General features: G+C 48.4%; 1 protein-coding gene across 3 annotated transcripts in view; it reads right to left on the bottom strand.

Annotated features, from left to right (window-relative positions):
* LOC118398960 (KH domain-containing, RNA-binding, signal transduction-associated protein 3) overlaps positions 1 to 14,969 on the bottom strand; it is a 174,391-nt gene that overhangs the window by 119,003 nt on the left and 40,419 nt on the right. The window contains exon 1 of one of the 3 annotated variants that reach the window (XM_052472157.1): positions 10,124 to 10,156. The exons of the other annotated variants lie outside the window; for them this stretch is intronic. The gene's annotated coding sequence lies outside the window, so the exon portion shown is untranslated. Of the gene's footprint in view, positions 1 to 10,123; positions 10,157 to 14,969 lie in introns of those variants that run through there. 3 annotated transcript variants of the gene reach the window in all.

Raw genomic sequence — 14,969 nt, 5'->3', positions numbered from 1 at the left:
CACACTCACACAAAAACACAGTGGGCTATCAACTCACACTCACACAAACACACAGTGGGCTATCAACTCACATTCACACAAACACACAGTGGGCTATCAACTCACATTCACACAAACACACAGTGGGCTATCAACTCACACTCACACAAACACACAGTGGGCTATCAACTCACATTCACACAAACACACACTAGGGCACATTCCCCTATAATTTTGTGTAACCATATTTATTTTCTTTGTTTGTGTGTGCACTTCTGTGATTGTTTAGTTAGTTAATAAATACATTATTTAAGACAATTGATGTATGGATGACTCATAGTGAAGACTGGGTTTTTGCAGATAACCAACCATTTATGACGTTTGGAATGAGACTAACGTGAGGTAAAGTAAATAATTCATTAATTCGAAGAAAAATTGATCAGATACAAAATATCTGAAAAGCTATTAGAAAATTATAACTTTGTAATATGACTATTTTCCTTGGTCCCCCGACTTCCCTCGACTTCCTGACTTCCTTAATTACAGTTACATGATTAATCAGTTTAATCGTGTAATACTAATTACAGAGAATCTTTGATAAAAACTAAAAGTCTTCATTTAATGATAGTAAAGACACGACACTGGGCTCGAACCAGGAACACATTGACAACAGCCATCCTCGAAGCATCGATACCCATCGCACAAAATCCGTGGCCCTTGCAGAGCAAGGGGAACAACTACTCCATGTCTCAGAGCGAGTGACGTTTGAAACGCTATTAGCGCTCACCCCGCTAACTAGCTAGCCATTTCACATCGGTTACACCAGCCTAATTTCGGGAGTTGATAAATATTGCTGTTACTTTGTACAACCTTCAATGTTACGTCATAATTACGTAAAACTTTGGCAAATTAGTTCTTAATGAGCCTGGCGGCCCACCAAACTGTTGCATATACCCTGACTCTGCGTGCAATGAAAGTAAGAGAAGTGACAAAATTTCACCTGGTTAATATTGCCTGCTAACCTGGATTTCTTTTAGCTAAATATTCAAGTTTAAAAATATTTGCTTCTGTGTATTGATTTTAAGAAAGGCATTGGTGTTTATGGTTAGGTACAGTTGTGCAACGATTGTGCTTTTTTCGCTAATGCGCTTTTGTTAAATCATCCCCCGTTTGGCGAAGTTGGCTGTCTTTGTTAGGAAGAAATAGTCTTCACACAGTTCGCAACGAGCCAGGCGGCCCAAACTGCTGCATATACCTTGACTCTGTTGCAAGAGAAGTGACACCATTTCCCTAGTAAAAAGAAATTCATGATAGCAGGCAATATTAAATAAATATTGCAGGTTTAAAATGTATACTTTGACTTTAAGAAAGACATTGATGTTTATGGTTAGGTACACGTCGGAACGACAGTCCTTTTTCGCTAATGCGCACCGCATTGATTATATGCAACACAGGACACGCTAGATAAACTAGTAATATCATCAACCATGTGTAGTTAACCAGTGAATATGATTGACTGAATGTTTTTATAAGATAAGTTTAATGCTAGCTAGCAACTTACCTTGGCTTCTTACTGCACTCGCGTAACAGGCAGTCTCCTCGTGGAGTGCAACGAGATGCAGGTGGTTAGAGCAATGGACTAGTTAACTGTAAGGTTGCAAGATTGAATCCCCGAGCTGCCAAGGTAAAAATCTGTCGTTCCGCCCCTGAACAAGGCACTTAATCCACCGTTCCAAGGCTGCCATTGAAAATAAGAATGTGTTCTTAACTGATTTGCCGAGTTAAATAAAGGTGTAAAAAATATATATATATATTTTAAATTGGCCAAATCGGCGTCCAAAAATAACGGTTCAAGTTATGAAAACTTGAAATCGGCCCTATTTAATCGGCCATTCCGAGTAATCGGTCGACCTCTAGCGCACACTCACACTAAAACACACAAACACAGTGGGTCATCAGCTCACACACACACACACACACACACACACACACACTGGTCCGTCAGTTCACACTCACACACACAGTGGGCTGTCAGCTCACAAACAGTGGGCTGTCAGCACACACACACACACACACACAAACTGGGCTGTCAGCTCACACTCACACAACAGTGGGCTATCAGCTCACACACACATACACACATACACACAGTGGGCTGACAGCTCACACTGACAACCACAGCGGGCTGTCAACTCACACACACACACACACACACACAGTGGGCTGACAGCTCACACTGACAACCACAGCAGGCTGTCAACTCACACACACATACACACATACACACAGTGGGCTGACAGCTCACACTGACAACCACAGCGGGCTGTCAACTCACACACACACACACACACATACACACAGTGGGCTGTCAGCTCAAGCTTAAACAAACAATGGGCTGTCAACTCACACTCTCACTGAAACTCACGGACACACAAACATTCACACACACGCAGTGGGCAGTCAGCTCATGCCAACACTCACACTTGTTAGCTCATACTAACAAACACTCGCACTGACACACATACACACAGTGGGCAGTCAGATCACACTGACACTTACAAATACAAACACACAGTGGGCTGTCAGCTCACACTCACACAAACACAGTACACTCTCACACACAACCGCAGCGGCATGTCAGCTCACAAGCACACACACAACTAACAAACACATTGGGTTGTCAGCTAACACTCACACAAAGAGTGGGCTGTCAGCTCACACTCACACACACAGTGGGCTGTCAGCTAACACTCACACACACAGTGGGCTGTCAGCTAACACTCACACACACAGTGGGCTGTCAGCTAACACTCACACACACAGTGGGCTGTCAGCTAACACTCACACAAACAGTGGGCTGTCAGCTAACACTCACACAAACAGTGGGCTGTCAGCTCACACTCACACAAACAGTGGGCTGTCAGCTAACACTCACACATACAGTTGGCTGTCAGCTCACACTCACACACACAGTGGGCTGTCAGCTAACACTCACACAAACAGTGGGTTGTCAGCTAACACTCACACATACAGTTGGCTGTCAGCTCACACTCACACACACAGTGGGCTGTCAGCTAACACTCACACAAACAGTGGGCTGTCAGCTAACACTCACACACACAGTGGGCTGTCAGCTCACACAAACAGTGGGTTGTCAGCTAACACTCACACATACAGTTGGCTGTCAGCTCACACTCACACATACAGTGGGCTGTCAGCTAACACTCACACAAACAGTGGGCTGTCAGCTAACACTCACACAAACAGTGGGTTGTCAGCTAACACTCACACACACAGTGGGCTATCAGCTAACACTCACACAAAATAGTGGGCTGTCAGCTAACACTCACACAAACAGTGGGTTGTCAGCTAACACTCACACATACAGTGGGCTATCAGCTAACACTCACACACACAGTGGGCTATCAGCTAACACTCACACAAACAGTGGGCTATCAGCTAACACTCACACATACAGTGGGCTGTCAGCTAACACTCACACAAACAGTGGGTTGTCAGCTAACACTCACACATACAGTGGGCTATCAGCTAACACTCACACACACAGTGGGCTATCAGCAACAGTGCACGCACCGCATTTTTATGCAAGATAAGTTTTCAATGTGTAGTTAACACTCACACAAACAGTGGGCTGTCAGCTAACACTCACACAAACAGTGGGCTGTCAGCTAACACTCACACACACAGTGGGCTGTCAGCTAACACTCACACAAACAGTGGGCTGTCAGCTCACACTCACACAAACAGTGGGCTGTCAGCTAACACTCACACAAACAGTGGGCTGTCAGCTAACACTCACACACACAGTGGGCTGTCAGCTAACACTCACACAAACAGTGGGCTGTCAGCTAACACTCACACACACAGTGGGCTGTCAGCTAACACTCACACAAACAGTGGGCTGTCAGCTAACACTCACACACACAGTGGGCTGTCAGCTCACACTCACACACACAGTGGGCTGTCACAACACTCACACAGTGGGCTGTCAGCTAACACTCACACATACAGTGGGCTGTCAGCTCACACTCACACACACAGTGGGCTGTCAGCTAACACTCACACAACAGTGGGCTGTCAGCTCACACTCACACATACAGTGGGCTGTCAGCTAACACTCACACACACAGTGGGCTGTCAGCTAACACTCACACTCACACAAACAGTGGGCTATCAGCTAACACTCACACTCACACAAACAGTGGGCTATCAGCTAACACTCACACAAACAGTGGGCTATCAGCTAACACTCACACTCACACAAACAGTGGGCTGTCAGCTAACACTCACACACACAGTGGGCTGTCAGCTAACACTCACACAAACAGTGGGCTGTCAGCTAACACTCACACAAACAGTGGGCTGTCAGTTAACACTCACACATACAGTGAGTGGGCTGTCAGCTAACACTCACACACACAGTGGGCTGTCAGCTCACACTCACACAAACAGTGGGTTGTCAGCTAACACTCACACAAACAGTGGGTTGTCAGCTAACACTCACACACACAGTGGGCTATCAGCTAACACTCACACACACAGTGGGCTATCAGCTAACACTCACACACACAGTGGGCTGTCAGCTAACACTCACACAAACAGTGGGTTGTCAGCTAACACTCACACAAACAGTGGGCTATCAGCTAACACTCACACATACAGTGGGTTGTCACACTCACACATACAGTGGGCTGTCAGCTAACACTCACACAAACAGTGGGTTGTCAGCTAACACTCACACATACAGTGGGCTATCAGTGGGCTATCTAACACTCACACAAACAGTGGGTTGTCAGCTAACACTCACACAAACAGTGGGTTGTCAGCTAACACTCACACAAACAGTGGGTTGGCTACACATCAGCTAACACTCACACACACAGTGGGCTGTCAGCTAACACTCACACAAACAGTGGGCTGTCAGCTAACACTCACACATACAGTGGGCTGTCAGCTAACACTCACACAAACAGTGGGCTATCAGCTAACACTCACACAAACAGTGGGCTGTCAGCTAACACTCACACAAACAGTGGGCTGTCAGCTAACACTCACACAAACAGTGGGCTGTCAGCTAACACTCACACAAACAGTGGGCTGTCAGCTAACACTCACACAAACAGTGGGCTGTCAGCTAACACTCACACAAACAGTGAGTGGGCTGTCAGCTAACACTCACACAAACAGTGGGCTGTCAGCTAACACTCACACAAACAGTGGGTTGTCAGCTAACACTCACACAAACAGTGGGCTGTCAGCTAACACTCACACAAACAGTGGGCTGTCAGCTAACACTCACACAAACAGTGGGTTGTCAGCTAACACTCACACACACAGTGGGCTGTCAGCTAACACTCACACAAACAGTGGGCTGTCAGCTAACACTCACACAAACAGTGGGTTGTCAGCTAACACTCACACAAACAGTGGGCTGTCAGCTAACACTCACACACACAGTGGGCTGTCAGCTAACACTCACACACACAGTGGGCTGTCAGCTAACACTCACACAAACAGTGGGCTGTCAGCTCACACTCACACAAACAGTGGGCTATCAGCTAACACTCACACAAACAGTGGGCTGTCAGCTAACACTCACACACACAGTGGGCTATCAGCTAACACTCACACATACAGTGGGTTGTCAGCTAACACTCACACAAACAGTGGGTTGTCAGCTAACACTCACACAAACAGTGGGTTGTCAGCTAACACTCACACAAACAGTGGGTTGTCAGCTAACACTCACACAAACAGTGGGTTGTCAGCTAACACTCACACAAACAGTGGGTTGTCAGCTAACACTCACACATACAGTTGGCTGTCAGCTCACACTCACCCACACAGTGGGTTGTCAGCTAACACTCACACATACAGTGGGCTGTCAGCTAACACTCACACAAACAGTGGGTTGTCAGCTAACACTCACACATACAGTGGGCTATCAGCTAACACTCACACAAACAGTGGGCTGTCAGCTCACACTCACACAAACAGTGGGCTGTCAGCTCACACTCACACAAACAGTGGGCTGTCAGCTAACACTCACACAAACAGTGGGCTGTCAGCTCACACTCACACAAACAGTGGGCTGTCAGCTCACACTCACACAAACAGTGGGCTGTCAGCTAACACTCACACAAACAGTGGGCTGTCAGCTAACACTCACACAAAGTGGGCTATCAGCTAACACTCACACTCACAGTGGGCTGTCAGCTCAAGCTCAAACTCACAGTGGGCTGTCAGAACACACTTACACTCACACACACAGTGGGCTGTCAGCTAACACTCACACAAACAGTGGGCTGTCAGCTAACACTCACACAAACAGTGGGCTGTCAGCTAACACTCACACACACAGTGGGCTGTCAGCTAACACTCACACAAACAGTGGGTTGTCAGCTAACACTCACACATACAGTGGGCTGTCAGCTAACACTCACACAAACAGTGGGCTGTCAGCTAACACTCACACAAACAGTGGGCTGTCAGCTAACACTCACACAAACAGTGGGCTGTCAGCTAACACTCACACAAACAGTGGGTTGTCAGCTAACACTCACACATACAGTGGGCTGTCAGCTAACACTCACACAAACAGTGGGCTGTCAGCTAACACTCACACAAACAGTGGGCTGTCAGCTAACACTCACACACACAGTGGGCTGTCAGCTAACACTCACACATACAGTGGGCTGTCAGCTAACACTCACACAAACAGTGGGTTGTCAGCTAACACTCACACATACAGTTGGCTGTCAGCTCACACTCACACACACAGTGGGCTGTCAGCTAACACTCACACAAACAGTGGGCTGTCAGCTAACACTCACACATACAGTGGGCTGTCAGCTAACACTCACACACACAGTGGGCTGTCAGCTAACACTCACACAAACAGTGGGCTGTCAGCTAACACTCACACACACAGTGGGCTGTCAGCTAACACTCACACATACAGTGGGCTGTCAGCTAACACTCACACACACAGTGGGCTGTCAGCTAACACTCACACAAACAGTGGGTTGTCAGCTCAAACTCACACATACAGTGGGCTGTCAGAACACACTTACACTCACACACACACAGTGGGCTGTCAGCTAACACTCACACAAACAGTGGGCTGTCAGCTAACACTCACACAAACAGTGGGCTGTCAGCTCACACTCACACACACAGTGGGCTGTCAGCTCACACAAACAGTGGGCTGTCAGCTCACACTCACACAAACAGTGGGCTGTCAGCTCACACTCACAGTGGGCTGTCAGCTAACACTCACACAAACAGTGGGCTGTCAGCTCACACTCACACAAACAGTGGGCTGTCAGCTCACACTCACAGTGGGCTGTCAGCTAACACTCACACAAACAGTGGGCTGTCAGCTAACACTCACACAAACAGTGGGCTGTCAGCTAACACTCACACACACAGTGGGCTGTCAGCTAACACTCACACAAACAGTGGGTTGTCAGCTAACACTCACACACACAGTGGGCTGTCAGCTCACACAAACAGTGGGCTGTCAGCTCACACTCACAGTGGGCTGTCAGCTAACACTCACACACACAGTTGGCTGTCAGCTCACACTCACACACACAGTGGGCTATCAGCTAACACTCACACTCACAGTGGGCTGTCAGAAGACACTTACACTCACACACACACAGTGGGCTGTCAGCTAACACTCACACAAACAGTGGGCTATCAGCTAACACTCACACAAACAGTGGGCTGTCAGCTAAAACTCACACAAACAGTGGGCTGTCAGCTCACACTCACACACACAGTGGGCTGTCAGCTAACACTCACACTCACAGTGGGCTGTCAGCTCAAGCTCAAACTCACAGTGGGCTGTCAGAACACACTCACACACACAGTGGGCTGTCAGCTAACACTCACACAAACAGTGGGCTGTCAGCTAACACTCACACAAACAGTGGGCTGTCAGCTAACACTCACACAAACAGTGGGCTATCAGCTAACACTCACACAAACAGTGGGCTATCAGCTAACACTCACACTCACAGTGGGCTGTCAGCTCAAGCTCAAACTCACAGTGGGCTGTCAGAACACACTTACACAAACAGTGGGTTGTCAGCTCAAACTCACACATACAGTGGGCTGTCAGCTAACACTCACACAAACAGTGGGCTATCAGCTAACACTCACACAAACAGTGGGCCGTCAGCTCACACAAACAGTGGGCTGTCAGCTCACACTCACACAAACAGTGGGCTGTCAGCTCACACTCACAGTGGGCTGTCAGCTCACACTCACACACATACAGTTGGCTGTCAGCTCACACTCACACACACAGTGGGCTATCAGCTAACACTCACACAAACAGTGGGCTATCAGCTAACACTCACACAAACAGTGGGCTGTCAGCTAACACTCACACATACAGTGGGCTGTCAGCTCACACTCACACAAACAGTGGGCTGTCAGCTAACACTCACACACACAGTGGGCTGTCAGCTCACACTCACACACACAGTGGGCTGTCAGCTCACACTCACACAAACAGTGGGCTGTCAGCTAACACTCACACACACAGTGGGCTGTCAGCTCACACTCACACACACAGTGGGCTGTCAGCTCACACTCACACACACAGTGGGCTGTCAGCTCACACTCACACACACAGTGGGCTGTCAGCTCACACTCACACACACAGTGGGCTGTCAGCTCACACTCACACACACAGTGGGCTGTCAGCTCACACTCACACACACAGTGGGCTGTCAGCTCACACTCACACAAACAGTGGGCTGTCAGCTAACACTCACACACACAGTGGGCTGTCAGCTCACACTCACACACACAGTGGGCTGTCAGCTCACACTCACACAAACAGTGGGCTGTCAGCTCACACTCAAACAGTGGGCTGTCAGCTCACACTCACACAAACAGTGGGCTGTCAGCTAACACTCACACAAACAGTGGGCTGTCAGCTCACACTCACACACACAGTGGGCTGTCAGCTCACACTCACACACACAGTGGGCTGTCAGCTCACACTCACACACACAGTGGGCTGTCAGCTCACACTCACACACACAGTGGGCTGTCAGCTCACACTCACACAAACAGTGGGCTGTCAGCTAACACTCACACACACAGTGGGCTGTCAGCTCACACTCACACAAACAGTGGGCTGTCAGCTCACACTCACACAAACAGTGGGCTGTCAGCTCAAACTCACACTCACAGTGGGCTGTCAGAACACACTTACACTCACACACACACAGTGGGCTGTCAGCTAACACTCACACAAACAGTGGGCTATCAGCTAACACTCACACAAACAGTGGGCTGTCAGCTAACACTCACACACACAGTGGGCTGTCAGCTCAAGCTCAAACTCACAGTGGGCTGTCAGAACACACTTACACTCACACACACACAGTGGGCTGTCAGCTAACACTCACACAAACAGTGGGCTGTCAGCTAACACTCACACAAACAGTGGGCTATCAGCTAACACTCACACACACAGTGGGCTATCAGCTAACACTCACACTGGGCTGTCAGAAGACACTTACACTCACACACACAGTGGGCTATCAGCTAACACTCACACAAACAGTGGGCTGTCAGCTCACACTCACACACACAGTGGGCTATCAGCTAACACTCACACTCACAGTGGGCTGTCAGCTCAAGCTCAAACTCACAGTGGGTTGTCAGAACACACTTACACTCACACACACACAGTGGGCTGTCAGCTAACACTCACACAAACAGTGGGCTGTCAGCTAACACTCACACAAACAGTGGGCTGTCAGCTAACACTCACACATACAGTGGGCTATCAGCTAACACTCACACAAACAGTGGGCTGTCAGCTCACACCCACAGTGGGTTGTCAGCTCACACACACAGTGGGCTGTCATCTCACACACATCACACCCATAGTGGGCTATCAGCTCACACACACAGTGGGCTGTCAGCTCACACACACACTCACACCTACAGTGGGCTGTCAGCTCAAACTCATACTAACAGACACTACACAATGGATGTCAGATCACACTCAAACTCACACTTACAAACACACAAACACATGGGCTCTCAGTTCACACTGACACACAAACACACACACAATGGGATGTCAACTCACACATATAGACACTGTGACGAACCTCCCACTCTGTCTGCCCTGTTCTCTCTTTGCTCTTGTTTTCCTTATTAGGATGCTGGTGGGCGGAGTTGGGAGGGTCGTCGGCTACATGGGAAACACCTGGGCCAGGTGTCTCCCAGAATAAATACACCACTTCCCCATTCATGGAGGAGACTCTCTCCATGCAGACACCTTTATAGATTTTGTTGTGCATCTTGGTGGTTTTTGGTTGTTTGCTTTGGCACCTTTCAACACCCTGCATTATCACATTCATGCATGCACTACTGATTACACACACCATTGTATATTGTACTTAGTTTAACTTTATTTAATAAATATATAGTATTTTGTTACTCCTTATCTTCACGTTGTCTCCCTTGTGTTACGGGCTTTGAGCCGGTTCGTGACAGACACACACACACACACACACACACACACACACACACAGTGGGCTGTCAGATCACACACACATAGTGGGCTATCAACACAAACTCACACAGGGCTGTCATCTCAAGTTCACACACACACACATTTGGCTGTCAGCTCACACTCACACAGTAAACTCACACAAAAAAACACAGTGGGTTGTCAGCTCACACTCACAATCACACACACATTGGGCTGTCAGATCACACTCACACTCACACACACAGTTGGCTGTCAGCTCAAACTCACCCTCACACACACAGTTGGCTGTCAGCTCAAACTCACACTCACACAATGACACACATAAACACAGTGGGCTATCAGTTTACACACAAACACACAGAGTGGGTTGTCAGCTCACAGTCACACACAAACACTGTTGGATGTCAACTCACACTCACACACACAGTGGGCTGTCAGCTCACACTCACACTCACACTAACAGACACCACACAATGAGCTGTCAGCTCACACTAACACACATACAGACACAGTGGGCTATGAGTACACACACACACACCCACACACACACACAAACACACACAGAGCGGGCTGTCAGCTCACACTCACAATTATACACTCAGTGGGCTGTCAGCTCACACTCACACAAACACAGTACACTCACACATACAACCGCAGTGTGATATCAGTGTCACAAACATCGTCTTGAAAATGACCAGACCAAGGTGCAGCGTTGTGAGCGTACATTTTTTCTTTATTCTTTAATGTCGAACACAAAACAAACTAGGGCTATATACAGGCCACTAACAAAGTCAACTACCCACAACTAAGGTGGCAAAACAGGCTGCCTAAGTATGATTCCCAATCAGAGACAACGATAGACAGCTGTCCCTGATTGAGAACCATTCCCGGCCAAAACAAGCACACTCACACACACAACTAACACACACATTGGGTTGTTAGCTCACACTCACACAAACAGTACATTCACACTCACACACAACTGCAGCAGGTTGTCAGAACACACTCACACAAACACACACTCACACACACAGTGCCCTTCTGTAGCACAGTTGGTAGAGCATGGCGCTTGTAACGCCAGGGTAGTGGGTTCGATTCCCGGGACCGCCCATACGTAGAATGTATGCACACATGACTGTAAGTCGCTTTGGATAAAAGCGTCTGCTAAATGGCATATATTATTATTATTATATTATTAACACACAGTGGGAAGTACAGTTCCCGCTCAGCCCAGTCAAAACTGTTCGCTGCTCTGGCCCCCCAGTGGTGGAACAAACTCCCTCACGACGCCAGGACAGCGGAGTCAATCACCACCTTCCGGAGACACCTGAAACCCCACCTCTTTAAGGAATACCTAGGATAGGGTAAGTAATCCTTCTCCCCCCCCTTTAAGATTTAGATGCACTATTGTAAAGTGACTGTTCTACTGGATGTCATAAGGTGAATGCACCAATTTGTAAGTCGCTCTGGATAAGAGCGTCTGCTAAATGACTTAAATGTAAAATGTAAAAAATCACAGTGGGCGGTCAGCTGACACACACTCACACAGCTGGCTGTCAGCTCACACTCACACTAACAGACACCACACAATGGGCTGTCGGCTCACACTCACAATGACACACATATAAACACAGTGGGCTGTGGGCAGTGGGCACACACACACACACACACACACACACACACACACACACACACACACACACACACACACACACACACACACACATATACACACAGTGGGCTGTCAGCTCACACACACTCACACACACAGTTAAGTTAACACACACACACACACACACAAACACACACAGAGTGGGCTGTCAGCTCACACTCACACTTATACACTCAGTAGGCTGTCGGCTCACACTCATACACATACACACAGTGGGCCGTCAGATCACACTCACACTGACACTCACAAACACACACACAAACACACAGTGGGCTATCAGCTCACACACACACACTCACACACAAAAAAGTGGGCTTTTAGCTCACACTCAGGTGACACTGACACACAAACAAACACACACACACAGGAGGGCTGTCAACTCACATTCACACTCAAACACACACAGTGGGCTTCAGCTCACACACACACTCACACATACAAAAAAATGGGCTGTTAGCTCACACAATCACAGTACACTCAGACTCGAACACACAACCGCAGTGGGATGTCAGCTCACACTCACACTCACACTCACACAAACCCTCGGGCGAATTACATCGGTATTCCAGTCGTGATGGGTCGGCGGGGCTCCGTGGGAATGTACTCACAGTGGAACGTCAGTTCACACTCACACAAACACAGTACACTCCCACTGAAACACACAAACGCAGTGGGATGTCAGCTCACACTCACACAAACAACCAACACACACATTGGGCCTTCAGCTCACATTCACACAAACACAGTACATTCACACCCACAACCACAACCCCAGCGGGTTGTCAGCTCACACTCACACAAACAACCAACACACACATTGGGCCTTCAGCTCACATTCACACAAACACAGTACATTCACACCCACAACCACAACCCCAGCGGGTTGTAATCTCACACTCACACTCACAAACACAGTGGTTGGGTAGCTCACACTCACACAAACAGTGGTTGGTTAGCTCACACTCACACAAACAGTGGTTGGTTAGCTCACACTCACACAAAAAGTGGGCTGTCAGAACACACACACACACACACAAACACAGTGGACTGTCAGTTCACACTGACACACACACAGTGGGCTGTTGGCTCAAACTCACAGACACACACATACACACACACGCGCGCGCACACACTCACGTACACACACACAAACATGCAGCAGGCAGTCAGATCACACTCCCACTCACAGAGGGTTGTCAGCTCACGCTCACACTCAAAACCACAGCTGGCTCTCTCTCACACACACACACACACACACACACACACACACACACACACACACACACACACACACACACACACACACACACACACACACACACACACACACACACACACACAGTGGGCTGTCAGCTCACACTCAGAGAGCAGCTCACACTCACAGACTCACACTCAGACTCAGACACACATAGTGGGCTGATGTGGGATGTCAGCTCACACTCACACACAGACTGGGCTGTCAGCTCACACTCACACTTACACACACAGTTGGCTGTCAGCTCACAATCACACTCACACAATGGGCTGTCAGCTCATACACTCACACACTCCTGGCTAGCCAAAGAGGTCCATCAGCCACTTCTTGGGCTACTATACCTATTTTGCCAATTGCTTTTTCTTCCGACACGGAGCCCCGCCGACCCATCACGACTGGACTACCGATGTAATTCGCCCGAGGGTTTTTTTCAACTGGCTCCTCCGTCGTGATGTCCCCTGAATGACCATCTGCTAGCTTGCTATCCCCGGCCCGCTAGCTGGCTAGAACATATCAGACTGTTAACTGAAGAGGCCCATCGGACAATTTCTTTGGCCACTTTACCTATTTTGTCAATTGACCTGGACCCTTTTACCACACGGAGCCCTGCTGATCCATGACGACTGGTCTGCCGACGTAACAGCACGAGGGGGCTACAGCAGACTTCTTCTGTCGCGACGTCCCTCTAAGGCCCTTCTGCTAGCTTCCTATCCCCGGCTTGCTAGCTGTCTGAATCACCATGTCTCCGGCCCGCCGAGCTACTCACTGGACCCCTATGATCACTCGGCTACGCATGCCTCTCCCTAATGTCAATATGCCTTATCCATTGTTGTTTTGGTTAGTAATTATTTACTTATTTCACTATAGAGCCTCTAACCCTGCTCAATATGCCTTAGTTAACTCTTTAGTTCCACCTGAAATTTCCATCCTTAACTATAACATTTTCCAACAAGATAGAACTGCCAAAGGGGGCGGAGTTGCAATCTAATGCAGAGATAACCTGCAGAGTTCTGTCTACTATCCAGGACTGTGCCCAAACAATTTGAGTTTCTACTTTTAAAAATCCACCTTTCCAGAAACAAGTCTCTCACCGTTGCCGCTTGCTACAGACCACCCTCTGCCCCCAGCTGTGCCCTCGACACCATAAGTGAATTGATTGCCACCCATCTATCTGCAGAGCTCGTGCTGTTAGGTGAACTAAATTGGGACATACTTAACAACCCTGCCATTCTACAATCTAAGCTTGATGCCCTCAATCTCACACAAATGATCAATGAACCTACCAGGTACAACCCAAAATCCGTAAACATGGTCTCCCTCATAGATATCATCCTAACCAACCTGCCCTCCAAATACACCTCTGCTGTTTTCAACCAAGATCTCAGGGATCACTGCCTCATTGCCTGCATCCATAATGGGTCTGCGGTCAATCGACCACCCCTCATCTCTGTCAAACCCTCCCTAAAACACTTCAGCGAGCAGGCCTTTCTAATCGACCTGGCCCGGGTATC

This window comes from Oncorhynchus keta, chromosome 20 (genome assembly GCF_023373465.1).
Source record: "Oncorhynchus keta strain PuntledgeMale-10-30-2019 chromosome 20, Oket_V2, whole genome shotgun sequence".
NCBI classification, from domain to species: Eukaryota; Metazoa; Chordata; class Actinopteri; order Salmoniformes; family Salmonidae; genus Oncorhynchus; species Oncorhynchus keta.
Note: the sequence above shows the minus strand (reverse complement) of the source record. Positions and strands in the feature narration are given on the sequence as shown.